This window comes from Echinops telfairi, unplaced genomic scaffold (genome assembly GCF_000313985.2).
Source record: "Echinops telfairi isolate 266 unplaced genomic scaffold, ASM31398v2 ScPeMD7_18;HRSCAF=68, whole genome shotgun sequence".
NCBI lineage: Eukaryota > Metazoa > Chordata > Mammalia > Afrosoricida > Tenrecidae > Echinops > Echinops telfairi.
This window is the reverse complement of record NW_022103915.1, coordinates 4,968,567-4,981,259: the sequence shown is the minus strand read 5'-3', so window position 1 is coordinate 4,981,259 and position 12,693 is coordinate 4,968,567. Positions and strand designations below refer to the sequence as shown.

Here is a 12,693-nt window from a genome sequence, read left to right as displayed (position 1 = left end):
GCCGCGCACCCTCCGCCTCCGCGGTGCGGGCCTGCGGGCGGGCGCGGGGACAAAGGACGGGCCGCCGCCACGCGGAGCAGAGGGTGCGCCCATAGCCCCCCACCCCCAGCATCCCTACAGTCAGCGGGACGGGGCGGGATGGGTGGGATGGGGTGGGATGCCTTCCCGGGTCCACGGAGCGCGAGCACCCATCCGGCGCACCCCTCTCTGCTGCAGCCAGGCCTTGCCTCGGCACCGCAGCTCAAACGTCCTCACTGGCCCCAGGCTAGTGGCATTACCGGCTTGTTGGCTTGTCACATGACTAAGAGCACCTATTGTCTCCTATTCCAGAAAGCAGCAAGGAAGAGGGCAGGAGGCACATCACTTTGGGGGGTCCCCTCTCCCCACCTCCACCCTGCAGGTACAAATGCTAGATCCATGACCTGAGCTGCACTACCCACCAACCAAACCAAAAACCACACTCGCTGCCTTTCGGCCAACTTAGAGTTAGCGACCCCTTAAGACCCTGTGAGCTTCTGAGACTGCAATTCCTGACCAGAGTAGCCAGCCTCGTCTGTATCCCTCAGAGTGGCTGGTGGTTTTGAACTGCTGGCTTTGCAGTTGGCAGCCCAACGCATCGCCCACTATGCCACCAGGACTCCTTCATCAGCTAGGCCCTTGAGGTAAAAGATGGTGGCACTAAGCATGAGGCAGCAGGAGAGGACAGCACAGGACTGGGTTTTGATCGTCCCTGTCTTAGGATGGTGCAGAACTCACCCCACAATGCCCCTGGGTCAGCCCATACGACCTAACCCTAAAACAGGTGCGGTCCCAGAAGACAGCTGCGTAACACCCATGAGTCTCGTGGCACCATGGTCCCGCTGCATCTCTGTACAGAACTCTGAATGGCTTCAAGTTGGAGGTGGGAACCGGGTGGGACTCACACAGAGTGGGTGGACTGAGAGCTGCCTGCAAGGTGCCCTGAAGGAGTGGATCTGGTAAAGATAACTATCTCATGACCCCGTTATTATAAAAGGGAAACAGTGGTTTCACACGAAAGGAAAAGATGTTTAAGACCCCCGAGAAGGCTGGGGGAAGGGGAAGAGGGCAGAGGGGCGGGGCAGGGAGGTAAGGAGGGAGGCCGGGTGACAGACCTAGAAGGCGGAGGGAAAACCACAGACAAGGGCGGTGGGGGTTACTGGGACACTGTCGCTGTTTTGATGCGATGTGCTTTATGACCGCATATAGTGACAGTTTTCTTTGTATGTGTTATAGTCCACAGATAAAAGAGAAAATAATAATACTGAACATTACTCTGAGGGAGATGTGTGGGACGAATGGATAGAGCCCGTTCGAGAAGGACACTTTGGCAGCAGTGGATGGCAGGGTCAGGGCCCAGGACTCTGTCACCCTTGCTATGACAAGTGTAGAATATGGGCCCTGTCGGGTAACACTGGATGGCTAACTTCAGGGTTGGCGGTTCAAACCCACCGCCTGTTATGAGGGAGAAAGATGAAGTGATCTGTTCCCATAAAGATTTACCACCTTGGTAGCAGATGGACATTGGGCCTCCTCCACTCATGTAGTCCCTCAATGCAAGAACACTTTGTTCTATTAAACTGGCATTCCATGATGCTCACCTTCCCTACACGATTGCTGAAGACAAAGCGGGTGCATAAGCAAATGTGGTGAAGAAAGCTGATGGTGCCTGGCTATCAAAAGGCATAGTGTCTGGGATCTTAAAGGCTTGAAGATAAACAAGCGGCCATGTAGCTCAGAAGCAACAAAGGTCATGGAAGAAGACAGCAGCCTGTGTGATCACGAGGTGTCGATGGGTTCAGGTATCAGGCATCACAGAACAAAAAAATCCTATCATTGTGAATGAGGGGGAGTGCAGATTGGGGACCCAAAGCCCATCTGTAGACAACTGAACATCCCCTTACAGAAGGGTCATGGGGAGGAGATGAGCCAGTCAGGGTGCAGTGTAGCAACGATGAAACATACAACTTTCCTCTAGTTCCTAAATGCTTCCTCCCCTGCCCCCCTATCATGAATCCAATTCTACCTTACAAATCTGGCTAGACCAGAGAATGTACACTGGTACAGATAGGAACTTGAAACACAGGGAATCCATGACAGATGATCCCTTCAGGACCAGTGGTGAGAACATTGATACCTGGAGGGTGGAGGGAAGGTGGGGAAGAAATGGGGAACCGATTACAAGGATCTACATATAACCCCCTCCCTGGGGAACAGACAACAGAAAAGTGGGTGAAGGGAGATGTCAGACAGTGTAAGACATGAAAAATAATAATAATTTATCAATTATCAAGAGTTGGGGGGGGGGGGGGGGGGGAAATGAGCTGATACCAAGGGCTCAAGTAGAAAGAAAATGTTTTGAGAATGATGATGGCAACAAATGTACAAATGTGCTTGACACATGAATAGATGGGTAGATTGTGATGAGTTGTAGGAGCCCCAATAAAATGATTAAAATTAAAAATAAAAAAGATTTACCACCTTGGAAACCCTACCTAGAAGTGGAGACCCAAAGCCCACCTATAAACAATCTCCTCACAGAAGAGCCACAAGGAAGAGACAGGTCAGCCAGGGTGCAGTATAGCACTGACGAAATGCACATTTCTCTGGTTCTTTAATGCTTCCTCCCCCACCCACCACTATCATGACCCCAGCTCTACCTTTCAAATCCGGCTAGACCGGAGCATGTACCCTGGTACAGATAAGCGCTCTCGACACAGGATCCAGGACAGATAACGCCCCCCAGGAACAGTAATGGGAGTAGTGATACTATGAGGGTGGGGGAGAAGGGAGAGAAAAGGGGAACTGATCACAATGATTGATGTATAAACCCCGCCCTGTATAAACACACCTGAGGGCGACGAACAACAGAAACATAGGTGAAGGGAGACAGTAGACGGTGCATGATATGAAAATAATAATAATCTCTAATTTATCAAGGGTTCTCGAGGAGGTGGGGAGAGGAGCTGATACCAGAGACTCAAGTAAGAAGAAAATGTTTTGAACATGATGATGGCAATGTATGTACAAATGTACTTGATACGATTGATGTGTGGAATGAAGAGCTGTAGGAGCCCACAAAAATAATTAATAAGAAGGAAAGAAACCCTACCTAGGGTGACTATGAGTCAGAATCCACTTGATGCCCGTGGGTTATAGGGGCTTTAGGGTGGGTAGCTACATTAGGAGAGAGGAGAGGTTAAAGACCTTCCTGCCCTGGCTAGGGTCACTCCGCACAGAAAAGAGGGTGTTCGTGGGACAAATCAGGAAGTAGGGCATCGTGGGTGGGTCTGGGAGGCTCCAGCTGCGGCTGGCTTGGGCCGTGGCCTGGGTGGCCTGGACAGTGCAGAGGCCCCGCCTAGCGACCAGAGATGGAAAGGAGGAACAGGGTTAGCTAACGGCTGAGAGGGCTGGCCTGATGGGAGTGGTCAGCTGACATTAAAGACAAGTGGGCATTCCGATTGGGCTCAGACAGACGGGTGGGTACCAGAGGCCCCGAGAGCCTGTGGGGTGCCTGGACCACAACTGGCAGGAGATAGAGGGACCCACGTAGGGTTTCACGCAGGTGCTGAGTCTGACTATGAACCAGATGCTGAAGCTAGTGTCTGGATCAGTCTGGGCCTCTCTGCAAGACTCCAGAAACGAGGCCCTGGGGCCCAGACATTCCAAGTAGCAACTCCCCCGTAGCCACTGGCATGCCCAGCTGGCACACCAGTGGAGGCCGTTAGCAAGGGAGCCACACTGAACTCTCCGGAGAAGACAGTGGGAGCCCACCAGAGCTGGGGCCGAGACTTGGGGCCGAGAACTCTGAAGGCTCTGTGAGAGTCAGCAAAGTCCGAAGAAACCAAGGTCCCAGGAGCTTTTGAAGGCACGGAGGAATTCACTGGATTCTCGGCACAAGTGGCCACAGAGGACAAGGCTGGGGACAGCCCCTTCCCCCTGGGGGCAGAGGGCTCGCGGAGTGAGATGGTGGGTGTGGACATCCAGGAGAGGACTCACGATGTGATGGCTGAAGCAGTTTGGCGGGAATGGCAGTAGGGCCAAAGAGCAGGGACAGAGATGGCAGGTGGATCATTGAAGGGCAGCTTCTTCATCTCTCAGGTGCTGTGAACAAGACACCCTCAAGGGCGACACTTCACCACAGGGGGACGACCTAGTGCGTCTCTGGTTTTACATCCCAGTCCACACCCGCATCACCCGTCTGCCAGTCTGTCATACTGGCTTGGCTTGCGAGTTGCTATCATGTTAGGGGCTTGACCAGTGGTTCTCCACCTTCCTAATGCCACGACCCTTTCCTATGGTCCCTCATGTTGTGGTGACCTCCCCCCACACACACACCATAAAATTATTTTTGTTGCTGCTTTGTAACTGTCCTTTTGCTACTATTGTGGATCATCATCTGATATGCAGGATGGATTTTCATTGTTACATATTGAACATAATTGAAACATAGTGATTAATCACAAAACAATATGTAATTCTACATTGTGAAGTATTTATTTCTAATGACACGTAAATGAAATTTTGTCTGGAAGCATGGTGTAGCGTGGGTAACAGTCTTCACACCGGGTCCTCGTATATGGCCGTGTCTGCATGTGGGTGGACCCGCCTAGAGACGGATAGAGGAGCGGTGTGTCGGTTCCTAAGACCATCGGAAATATGTGTTTTCTGATGGTCTTAGGCGACCCCTATGAAAGGGTCCTTTGACCCCCAAAGGGGTCTCGACCCACAGGGTCTAACCCTCTGGGCTGGACCATCACCAGTGTGTCAAACACTGAGTCTCCCGGGGTGGGCAGGTTGCGGTGGAGTTTCCAGGCTAAACTGACTGGAAAGAAAGCCCTGACAGTCCACTCCTGGACCAGAGCTGGCCGGCGGAGATCAGAGAACCAAAGAAGAGTTTCACACAAGTGCCGAGTCTGGGCATGAGCGAGCTGAGACCCGACAACTGATGGCAAAAACTCTCACTGCTGTTGAACATCACACTGGACGGTGAGGTGAGGTTGGAAGGCATGCAGAATGCGTCATGACCATGACAAAGGACTTGAGCTTTCCAGCAGTCACGAAGCCGGTGCAGGAGACCCGGCAGCATTTTGTTCCGTTGGACGGGGTCGCCGCGTGTCTGCGCCGACGTGACGGTACGCAACAATCCCATGTTTCTGCTTCCTCTGAGCTGCTCGCTTAGATCATATCGGACCGCTGGCAGAAGACAGGGATGTGAGGCACTCTTGAACTTGGACAGGACGCCATCCACACGGAAGAGTTATGCAAACAAGGCTCTCCTTTCGAAGGTGGACCAGTCCTTATTTCTGACACTGAAGGCATGACCTCTGGTGGCCACCCCTCAGAAGAGCTGGGGATAAAGACAAGTCCGGAATGGGAAAGGAGAAGGGGGTTGCAGTGGTCCACTGCACAACTGGGCTGGTGGTCGGTTTGTTTGTTTGTTTTGAGGAGCGTTTGTTCCTTCCGCTAGAGGCAGGGGACAAAGCACACCAAGGCATCATCCGGCCAGAACCAAGAGTGTTCACCAGCCATGCTTCCCCCTGAATGGTTAAAAACTCTTCCCCTTGGGGCAGGGGGGAGTGGGGGAGGGAAGGAGGATGCTTAGCATAATTACAAGGATAGGCACATTAAGTGAATTAGCTATATCTAAGCCGCCTTTTAAAAAATCTATGGAGACAATTCAAGAAAAAGCTTTGAAAAGCTCATTACTGATCGGTGGTTCTGCTGCCCAAACGTGTTAACAGGCTGTTACCCCACGTCATGTTGAGATGCCGTCTGGCCGGAGTCCAAAATAAAAACAGCCCGGTGCCTTTGTCATCCCCGCCCCGTGCTGCGCTGTCTCTGGGCCTGCGTAAGCACCGCCGCATTAATGGCGCATTTGCGCAACTCGAAAAATGGGAGGGAAACACTCTCTGGGACCTGTGTTTGTCGAGAAGTAATGAAAATGACCCCGAAATGCGAGGCTCTGGGCAGCTAGTGTTCAATTCAACATTCCTCCGAAAACAGTGCCTGCGTGCCAGGTACCATGCTGGAGTCTGGGAGCCCAGCCCACAGAGCACGAGACTGCCGGAGACAGTTCCTTAAAAAAGCAAAAGCAGGTGCCATCAGTGGACTCTGACGCTCGGTGACCCCTGTGTTTCAGAGTAGATCTGCCCCCCAACCCTCTGTGGCAGTTATGTAATCTGTCAATTTGCAAAGGGGTGGAGTCTAGCCTGTCAATCAGGTCACAGCCAATGAGGCCTCTGTGTGGGCATGGCCTACTCCCAAGGATTCTGGAAACTCCTATCTTCCTCCCAGGAGGCAGGACACACACTCTCTGCTTCATCTTCCTGCTGACAAGGCACATGGAGCTGCGCTGATAGAGCCAGAGCCCTGAAGCTGAAGGGGCCACGTGGAGACCCACGCCAGTGGTAGAGATGCTTCCACGGTCACTGGATCCACAAGACTTTCCACCCACTGGTCTGTGATCTTCTTGATCACATCATTGCATGTGTTGCCTGAGTCTGAAGAGGAATTTACAGACTGGTATCAGACATATGGGCTAATATCGCATGTATGGGCTTGATCTGGACTGGGCTGGGATGTTTTCTCAATATAAAATTGCTCTTTGATATAAAGCTCTTTCTTATACATATATGAGTGTCTCTGGATTTGTTTCTCTAGTCAACCTGGATAACATATGTGATGCTGTCAGTTAGAACAGACTCAACGGCAATGGGTCTGGTCTGGTTGGACCTCTTAGGAGCAGAGCACCAGCCCTTCTCTCTGTGGCCCAGCTGGGTTGGCTCAAATGGCCAGCCTTTGGGGGCAGTAGAACAGAGCATACCCACTTGGGCCACCCAAGGTGGTTCATGCGTCTGAGGGAGGGAGAGAGGGAGAGGTGGGGTAAAGTCAATTGAAAGGGTCCAAATCCATTCTTGACCTACAGCAGAAGATATCACGGTGCGTGCAACATCATCAGAACTAGGAGTTCTCCTGGAAGCACTGGTCTTCATCGGTCTGTCATGCTGTCGTGTACGATGCATTTCCCCCGTAGACTACAGTCCAAGTCTGAGGCACACTGGACACGCGACACATAATCCAACAGATGAGTGCAGGCTTCCAGATTGTGTTCAGTGCTAGGAGTCAAAGATGGAGGAAGGATTTCAGAGTTTACCTGAGAGTCTGAATGGCATTGAAGTATCAGAAAAGTCCATCGGAGCAGCAGTGGACAAAGTGAAGGGGAGAGCAGGGCAGGCGATCAGCCTGGCTAGTGCGACTTGAGGTGGGGCAGGGGAATGAGGTGGCCTCTCCATTAGGGGTCTTGGAGACCAATTAAAACTTTCCTCTTTGATTCGAAGAGCAAAGGGCAGTTGGCCTTCAGCTGTATAGACTCCCAACGTCAAGAGTTGGTCGTTGCATGAACTTGGTGCACAACGACTCAGTGTGGATCTAAATGGAAGGCAGGTCTTCTCACAGTAAGATGGTGAGCACACTTCTGATTCTCAGCATCAAGAAGGACCATTGAAGCCCGTGGTCACCAACTGGCCTGCCAACTCAGCCGTCTTTTCCACGATGCCTCTAACCAGTGGTCACTCTCTGGTTTCAAAGAGGAAGGGCTCAAGTTATCTTAAAAGATTGCTCTTTATTTTTATCTCAAATCATCCCACCTCCACAACATCCTCCTTTGATCCTTGTTTTGTAGGTCAATGGAATCTCCTTATCACCCCGGTTCAGGCTCCTGTCTGTGCCGAGTGGTTGCAGCAGACCGTGTCTGGGTTGCCCTGGCCTCCTTCCCGACTCCAGAGTGACCTTCCCCAAGCAGCCCCGAGCTGCTATCCTGTTGGGCCCCAAGTGGGACAGGAGAGTGGCTCCGCAGCCACAGCACCCAGCAGGCAGGACTCCTCCCAGTGCGCCACCCAGGCTCCGACGGGGAGCCAGCGGCTCGCATTCCATGAAACACTGCAGTGAGTCCCAGCTTCTTAGTATGGACTGTGTGTGTGTGTGTGTGTGTGTGTGTGTGTGTGTGTGTGTGTTGGCCACAAATGCCATCTTTGGCATCCAATGGGTGCCTATCACTCCACCTGCTCCCGATGGCTGGGCTCATCTCTCCCACACGCCATGGGCCCTCCAATCCCTTCCCTGCCTGCGCTCGACGGTCTGACCTCTGTGGTCACCACAGCCCAGCTCTCCTGCCCACCCCGTCTGTGGTCTGTTGCTGTGGGCTGCGCTGCCTGGCCTTGGATGGACTTAACGTGTCTTTCCTGCTCAAGAGATAACAGGACCTCCCGGATTTAAATTGTATTCCCACGACAACGACGCTCCACACTTAGGACCATCTGTATTTTACTCAAGCCCAGCCCGGTGGCTTAGTGGGCTAAACACAAGGCTTCTCACTGGAAATTTCAGTAGTTCCAAAACCACCAGGCACTCCAGAGGAGCACGATGAGGCTTTCTACTCCTGTGGAGATGAGCACCCTTGATGAGACTTTCTACTCCTGTGGAGGTGAGCACCCTTGGAAGCCCACGGGGCAGTTCTGTTCGGCCCGATGGGGTCACTGTGCATCCAAATCAACTTCATGGCAGTGCATGCTTGTTTTTAAGGTAGGCGGAGTTGAGAAGCATGGAGATGTTCCCAGGAAATAACCGAGGAAAACTAGGAAAAGACCATACAGAGACTTCTCACTCGTTTGCTTATAAATAATAAAACACCCACCATCCTCATTCTCAAGGATAGCCCAGATGATCCAGAACCTTCCACAAGTGGAAGGATGACTGCAACAGACAGAACCCAATGCCGTCCATCTCTTCTTCCGCATCAACGTAAATTCTTATGACGTGCATATTTTTACACATGGATATGTGAACAAGGAAGACCAAAGAAGAATCGATGTGTTTGAATGATGGCATTGGCAAAGAATGTTGGCAGTACCGAGAACTGCCAAAAGGACAAGCCATCTGTCTTGGGAGAAGTACTGCCAGAATGCGTCCTAGAATCGAGGGCAATGAAACTTCATCTCATGTACTTTGGACCTATCAGGAGAGACTGATAAGGAGGCCGTGCTTGGTAAAACAGAGGGGCAGCAAAGAAGACGGCCAAAGGCCCTGGGCAGAATGGACTGACCGGGGACTGCAGCAGGGGGCTCAAGATCACAATCGTGAGGCTGGCACAGAATGGACACTGGTTCATTCTGTTGGTCACAGGGTGACTCTGAGTTGGACCTGGCTGATGGGCCCTCACAACAATAACGTGTGTATTTATGAATTATAACATAGGCACCTGGGTGGCGTGCTGCTGCTAACCACAGGTCAGTCGTACCAACCTACCAGCAGCTCCTTGAGACAAAGATGAGGCTTTGTGCTCCCTTCAAGATTTCCAGCCTTGGAAACCCAGAGGGAGTCCTCCCCTGTCCCCCAGGGTCACTGTGCTCTGAATCCACTCGATGGCAGTGACTTTCGGTTCTGATTCTGCAGGACAACATAGCTGTAAGTAAACAGGTCATGTCTCCAACCCTAAAAGGCTAATAAGATCGGGTGTACAAATATCCTGATAAAAGGCGATACAAATTGAAACCTGCCTTGGTGCGTATCACTTCTGGGGCCAGGGGTGGTCCTCCGGGTCCCACCTTGCCTTCAGGAGCTCAAACCCCCAGCCACTCCGAGGGAGGAAGACCAGGCATTCTGCGTCCATCAAGAGTTTCCGTCTCAGAACCCACAGCGGCCGCTCGCCCTGTCCTGTAGGGTCGCTGTGAGTGGGCATTGACTCAGTGGCTGTGAGTTTAATGACAACTTTTTTCTTTTTCCAAGTGCCCAACTTATGTCAGAATCAACCTACAACTAAGCCGTAGGAATGGAACCCGTCGTGCCCGGGGACCACCTTGTGTCTGTGGTCACACCAGCGTGGCTGACTGCTGAGGGAGTACGTGAATGAAGAAGTGAGTGAACATCCCGGAAGACATCAGGTGCTCTCCCCACACGGTAGACTTTCTATTGTTGCGCCATCTTCTCCAGGGCAAAGCTTTCCACGGGCACTTCCTCTGCAAAGAGGTCTTACCCACTCAGCTGGGTCATCTCTTCCGAATCTTGGTACCCATGCCATCCTCCCAGAGGACTCTGATCACCACTCGGTGGCATTTTCTTGAGAAATGCCAAACTCAAATCCACTGAGCCCATTCTGATGCACAGTGACCCTAGAAAGCAGGGTGGAACTGCCCCCGTGGGGTTCTGAGACCAGGAAAACCTCGTCTTCCTCCGGAGGAGCGGCAGCTGGTGACTGCAAACTGCTGACCCTGTGGTTAGCCAGCCGCCTGCCTTGCAGCCTCTGTGCCACCAGGGCTCCCTTGTGAGGAATAGAGCGCTGGTGGGACTGAAGTTTGCATTGATTTTTTTGAGCAGTCAGGGAAAATACTGTTGGCTCACACAGAACTTTGGGTTAATTACACACCCCTCCGCCTTTTTCAAATGAACTGCTCTTGGGTTTTCTTCATCTTATACTGTCTGAATTGATTTTCTTAAAACTCTAAAACAGGACCTGGCTTTACTCCAGTTTAATGGTACTTTGGTTTTTTCTTGTTTGTTTTTTTAAATCATTTTATTAGGGGCTCACACAGCTCTTATTAAATCCATCCTTCCATCCATCCATCCATTGTGTGGAGCACTTTGTACATTTGTTGCCGTCAGGGTCTCAATCCGTTGGGTGAGCCAACCAGAATCTTGTAGACTCTCTGGTCTGTTGGTTGAGCCTTTGCGCTGTGGTGGCAGCTGTGTCCTCTGCATCCATGAAATCACAAGCCCCATAGCAGGGTATGGGGAGACAGCGTCCTGGGGAGACGGTCGAGAGGGATCACCAGTGGCTTCCCTACTGACCCATTTATCAATATGCTGGATCTGTTTGTCCAAGGAAGGACGAAGGCACCCGGTGCTGCGCCCCAGCCTACCGTGTGCCCCAGCCTATTTTTCTCTACTTTGTCCACAGGGTTTTGAGTTTTTAAATACCAAGTGATGCCATGCCACGAAGCCAGGATGGTGAGACTTGGCCTCGTGTCCTTTGGCCATGTTATCAGGAGGATCCAGTCCCTGGAGAAGGACACCATGCTTGGTGAAGAGGACTCAAACCCAAAGCCCATTGCCATCAAGTTCATTCCAACTCTTGGCAACCTATACACGGTTTCCGAAGCTGAAAATCTTGACAGGAGCAGACAGCCTCTTCTGTCTTCCACTGAGCCACTGGCTGGCGGCTTTGAGCCCAGCCCCGTGCTTGCCCAACAGGTAGAGAAGGGGGTCATTGAAAAAGAGGAAGACCCCTAACAGACACGGACACAGTGGCGGCAACAGTGCACTCAACTACAACAATGATTAGGAGGAGCGAGAGGTCACCTTGAGTCACAACAGCCACCATGCCGAAGGCCAACAAGGTGGGTGTGGCCCTTCGTCACCACCTTTCCCACCCAACCGTCTGCATGCTGCCTACCTCCCAGCCAGCATCAGGACCAAACTGTCCATCTCTGCTTCCCAGAATCCAACTCTTCAGCCTTTCTGGAAAAGAACAACTTTCCCCCTTCCCAGACTGTGAGCTCACCAGCTAAAGTCAAGAGGACACCCTCACAGACACAGAGGGGTCCCTGTCAGCCCGCCTCCTCCCGGACCTCTGACAGTGCCCTCCAATGAGTGTTTCTCTCCCCTGCCAGGTTTCAGACTTTTCTCATTATTGGAGGGAAAGACCCACCAGGGCCAGAGTTTCCAAAGGAGACGTGTTCCAAATCCAGGCTGGTTCTGACAGTCCCTCGTGGCCCACTCCAGCCCCACGCCCCCCTTCGCCCCCCATCGCCCCCAACTCCTTCAGCCCTTGCTCCTCCAATCCACTGAGCTTTTCCCCAGATCTCCCAGCACTGGTCTGCTCCTGGGCTCTGTGGGCATGTTTCCTGACACGAGTGTCCTACCACTCAACTGTGAAACGGGGTCGCCTGCCACTGACCCTGCCCATCTTGCCGCCCTCCCGGGTGACCCTGGCAGCCAGGACCTGCCTCTGCTAGATGCCAAGCTACCTTTCTTTCTGTACTAGCTGGACTATCACCCCGGTGGGGCAGGCCTGTGCTGTCACTCTCCTCGGTCCTCCACACAGTCACGACCTCCCTGGTTGGCTGGTCCCTGGCTGGGGACCTTGGTTAAGCCCAGATACACAGCTCATCTTCTGAGGGCAAGGCATTCTTAGCCTGATGAATGGCGTTCCCGAGGGCTGTCTGCAGCACTTGGCCGCCCCGGGCTGGAGGCATCGGTGCGACACAGCCTCCCCCGGACCTCGAGGAGTTGACCATCCCATTGCCAAACGTTCCACGGTGCAGAAAACGCAACTCAGAGCCTGACTCGGATAACTTGCACAACTGCCTAAATGCATGTACTGGCTCTGTGATCGAAGACCTGCTGACCTAAGGGCTGCTGGCAAGAGCCCTTTACAGTGTGGACACACAAGGAGGTGACTTTGAGGACTAAGGTGCACCTGACCCAGGCCATGGTGCTCTCCACTGCCTCGTACACATGTGAAAGTTGGACATTGAGACCCCCTTGCAGAGGGGTCTCAGGGAGGAGACGAGCCAGTCAGCGTGCGATGTAGCAACGATGAAAAATACAACTTTCCTCTAGTTCCTAAATGCTCTCCCCACCCCCATCATGATCCGAATTCTACCTTGCAAGTCTGGC

General features: G+C 52.5%; 1 protein-coding gene across 2 annotated transcripts in view; it reads right to left on the bottom strand.

Annotated features, from left to right (window-relative positions):
- Positions 1 to 12,693, bottom strand: part of EML1 (EMAP like 1) — a 182,711-nt gene that overhangs the window by 133,495 nt on the left and 36,523 nt on the right. The window lies entirely within an intron of this gene.